The 4,722-nt window shown below is 38.1% G+C and overlaps 1 protein-coding gene across 1 annotated transcript in view; it reads right to left on the minus strand.

Annotated features, from left to right (window-relative positions):
- Positions 1-4,722, minus strand: part of Slc25a21 (solute carrier family 25 member 21) — a 463,351-nt gene that overhangs the window by 117,930 nt on the left and 340,699 nt on the right. The gene's annotated exons all lie outside the window — the stretch shown is intronic.

Genomic DNA, 4,722 nt, shown 5'->3' on the forward strand with positions numbered 1-4,722 from the left:
ATGGTTATGAAAATTTAGCAACATTTCCACCTTGAATGGTGACAATATCAAAGAGAAGTAACAGAAATGTGGCATTAATCTCTTGATTTTTTTTTTTTTTTTTTTTTTTTTTTTTTTTTTTTTTTTTTTTTTTTTTTTTTTTTTTTTTTTTTTTTTTTTTGTCTTTTGAGAAAAGGTTTCTCTGTGTAGATGTAGCTGTCCTGGAACTCACTCTGTAGACTAGGCTGGTCTCAAAATCTGAGGTCCACTGGCCTATGCCTCCCAAGTTCTGGGATTAAAAGTGCATTTCATCTGTCTGGCATTGATTTTCATTGAATAACCATCAAAAGGCTATTTTATTTTTACAGCCCAAGAGGCCTTACTCTTAAAAAACACTTTTAAAAATTAATTTATTATATACTGTGGTACACATTTGGAGGTTGTTGGAGGACAACTTGTGGAAGTCAATTGGTTCTCACCTAACATGTGGATCTGAAGGATCAAACTTAAGAGGTCAGGTGTGGCAGCAAGTGCCTGATGTGAAGAGCCATCTCCCAAGTGCAGAGGTCCTCCTCTTAAACTTCAAAGTGAAGATGATGAGGACAACCACTCTACAAAGCCGTGACGGAAGCACAGGGGCAGTCACCTTGATCATGGTGAAATGCTATGTGCATGATCTTACCTTGGGAAATGTGGTCTCCACTCCTCTAATAGTTTCCTACCCAAGCTAAATCTATGTCAGATTGTTATCTATGTTTTGATGATTTATTAACACCTCAGGAACCTCAGGTAGAAAAGGTCTCTTCTCTACCCCTGTCTTTTAAAAGATAAGAGAGAGTTCATTTTGAAGCCATATTTGAAAGACCATGGTCAAGAACCCAGATTTAGTTTACCCAAACTCCATCCTCTAATGTGGGAACAGTTTCATGAAGTTTTATCAGTTATAAAAATATAGAAAGCCATAAATCAAAGTGAGTTTCTGTTTTGATTCTGTTTTTAGTGTCAGCAGAGCAGTGAACTCTACACGTTACTGTTTGTGCAGTATGATGTCTCACACAATGACATTGTTTCTTCTACATTCCTAACCAAGAAGATCCTCCAGAACTCTAAGCTTGGCTCTTCTTGTGTCCTCCTCACTTAGATAAACCGTGTTGAGACTTTCAATCCCTTAGTGGTAGACTTTATTCCCTTTTAATAGTGAAAAGCTTTATAAAATGGAACCTCTGTAGTCGTGAACCATTCAGATTAAGGGGTTGAAGTCACAAAGGGTTCATTGAAGCAGGATAAAAAGATAGGTATTGAATGGGGTGTAGCTGAGAATCACAAGCTTCATTCCTCTTGTCTTGCTTCCCTAGTTCTGGATGGTTCCATGATCACTACCAGAGGAGTTATGTAATCATCGAATTCACCTACCTTTGAACCCTGCAAGCTACAACCATGAGCACTCATGCAACAATGGCAAGAATGTGATTTGTGTAACCAACTGGTCTCTGACTACATCTAAGGCCTGCCCACTCCATGAGATGGAACCCATACCAGGCATTGGGAATGAAGTCAAGAACCTGTGGGTTGATTGGTAATAGCCCTTAGGGAAGAACTCAATATTTTCTGCTAAATGGATACACTATTAAAACAACTCCTAATAATTTATTGCTACACCCACAGATGTATTGCTATGCCTCTCAGCTCTATTTAGGGAATCTTCTTCTTGTAGTAGATGGTAAATAACACAGAGACCATCTACTAGTCATTGGGCAGAGGAAAAAAAAATCATGGAGTACTTAGTCTATTGGTTTATATAACACCTTTCTACCCTAAGGAAGAGTGGGCAGAAAGACTGTAAGGACCAAAAATAATGAATAACTTTAAAAACAATGTTTTCCAGACACAATAGAGCAGTTTATGGCAGTTGTGACAGTATGTACACAATCTGTGCAAGATCAAGCCATAGCTCCTGACATGAATGGTGGAAGTATACATAGAATCCCCCTATTAGCTGAGAAACTTAACTGTCAGTGCCTTATTTCCTAATGAAATAATAGCACATATTATAATCATTGTATCTCAAGCTATAGTGTAACTAACTTAACTGTCAGTGCCTTATTTCCTAATGAAATAATAGCACATATTATAATCATTGTATCTCAAGCTATAGTGGAAGATAGGAAGCCTGTGTTGGCCTCTAGGAAATATACTGAAAATATATTGTAGACAGAACCAGGTCATGGGGACAAAAGAGTGCCCTTAAGAAACATCTTGGAATCAAACACTCGCTTTATTTCTGGGAAATAAATGAAGTCAGATTCTGGCCATCAGTATGTCCTGTTATTTAATGTATTAAATTTTTAACATTTTTTTAAGATTTGGCTTTTTAAAAGACTACCTGTCTCTGGAAATTTATTATTCTTACATAGTAAATCCAGCATATGGCTTTTACTCTAATTATTAGTTTTGATTCTTTTATAACATAGGAAGGTCTTTAAATTAAGAAATTTTAGAAGCCAGTTTAACAATCAACTTACTACATCCTCTTCTTAAGCATTTTCAAAATACTCTAACCCTCTGTTCCCTTCATCTCTCCCTCCATCCCTCTTCCCAATACAGTTGGTTCAGAAAAGCTAGAACCTAAGATGCATATATTGTCTGAGTAAGATAAAACTAGATATAGAGGACCCATAAACATATTACATTAAGAATATTTGTTCTGCATTTTGTGTATATCCATGTAACAATGTTGTTTACTAAATGAATTTATTTACTCATTTGCTTATGCCATCACCAATATTAAAATCTCATTAGCATTCTTGCTACCCAGGGCTTTGTTTTCCTGTGAGTACTCTGTTGCCAGACAAGTAGAATTACAAGCACAGGGCTGATTAGCAGAAGAGCAAAGTCATTTCACATAACAGCTGACTGACATTCTCTCCAGGTTTAAGTGACATTGATGGCAGTCCTATGATTCTTTCGACTCTCTTCTGGCTCTTTTTATCCAAATAACTGGAAATAAATGGTCTAGCTCATGTTTCATAAGGTTTTAATGGTTATCACTCAATATTATAACTGAGATAGGAAAAAACACCAACAAGTTGTATGTCTGTACTGTTTGTTCAGTAAGACTCAACTTCAACCTACAGTTGGTGACTTCATTTCGAAATGATCATGTACCTTTATCTCAGTCTCATGGCCCAATAGCATCATTCTTCAGAATACATTATGTCTACTTTTATTTACTCTTTTCATTTTTTTCTTTATCTAACAAAATTTAAATGTATCTTATTCTATTCTCCATATCCAATCTGTTTTTAAATGCCTTTCCACCTAAGTTCCCTATGACCAGAAACCGTCTTATAACCAGTCATATCTCTTCCCTACCCCCATAGGCTATTCACCCAATCAATGGGATATGTCAATGCTTTAGACCCACATAGGGAAGACTGTATAGCTGAAGCTTTGCTTCTCTTACTACTTAGTAGAATTCTCAAGTTACAAAGCAGACAGCATCATAGGGCGGGAAGACTTGGACATACCACCTGCCACAAACACCATCTAATGGATGAATTCTCTACAACTTCTGGTGCTTCTTACCACTTTGCTCACCAAGGAAATGCAATTATATGTCCTATCTATCTCCCCATGAGGTCCTGTGAGTGTTGGGCACAGGAATGCATATAGACACATTTTACAACCTGAAAAGGCAAGAACACAGTTGTAAATATATTACTACTACGGGACTAGCGCCTGAGTCTTCTTTCCCCTCCCTCAGGTTACAAATCACCTAGAGGAAAATGTGTGAAAAAAAAAAACACAGCTAGCATCATAGACCAATCCCAAATCTGCATGAGCTCCATGAGGCAGAGAAAAGAATCATCCTGCTATTCCCCGGTGTATCCCTAGGGATTTTCTATGGTTAGAGAATTGAGCCCAGGAAGAACAATGCTTTTAGAAACTTTTCTTCCTCATTCTTATCTGAAGGTGAATTTTGGTTTGAGTAAAAGCATTTTTTCCCTGCCAAAATGACATTTTTAGTTTATTAGAACCTTTTCCTTGCTGTCAGCACAAAGCATATAGAGAGGCTGTGTTTGGTATCTTAATCAGCCCTTGCTGATGGGCTGACATCACTACAGAAATGTTCACTTATCTTGTGGCAACAGTTCAATTCTTGCTGGGGACCAGTTGGTTAAGTCAGAAAGCATTGTTACTTGGAGGCTGCAGGCACCTGGGTTGACTGTCAGCTCATGATCTGCAGGGATGACAGCAGGAAGGGCTAGGAGCTGACACCAGACACTGATTATGAGAAAAGGAAGCAGATCCCTAGGTCAGGGAAGGGTAGGACTATGTTTACTGGACATTGAAAATTCTGCATCTGCTCTCTGACTGTTGACATTGGGGAAGGCCCACTCCACTTTACCACCCAGAGCAGCTGACACCAACTAAGCAGTGGTGTCAAATAATCTGGCAAGTAAGATAGGACAGGTGCTATAACACAATTCAAGGGTTTGTCTTGTATTTTAAATTGAAATAAGTCATTGAGTTTTTAAAAGGTATTTTTAAAATTTTTTTTATTATTATTTTCTTTATTTACATTTCAAATGCTATCCTGAAAGTTCCCTATACCCCACCCCCACCCCTGCTCCCCTACCCACCCACTCCCACTACTTGGCCCAGGTGTTCCCTTCTGCTGGGTCATATAAAGTTTGCAAGACCAAGGGGCCTCTCTTCCCAGTGATGGCCGATTAGGCCATC

Source organism: Mus pahari, chromosome 7 (genome assembly GCF_900095145.1).
Source record: "Mus pahari chromosome 7, PAHARI_EIJ_v1.1, whole genome shotgun sequence".
Lineage (NCBI taxonomy): Eukaryota > Metazoa > Chordata > Mammalia > Rodentia > Muridae > Mus > Mus pahari.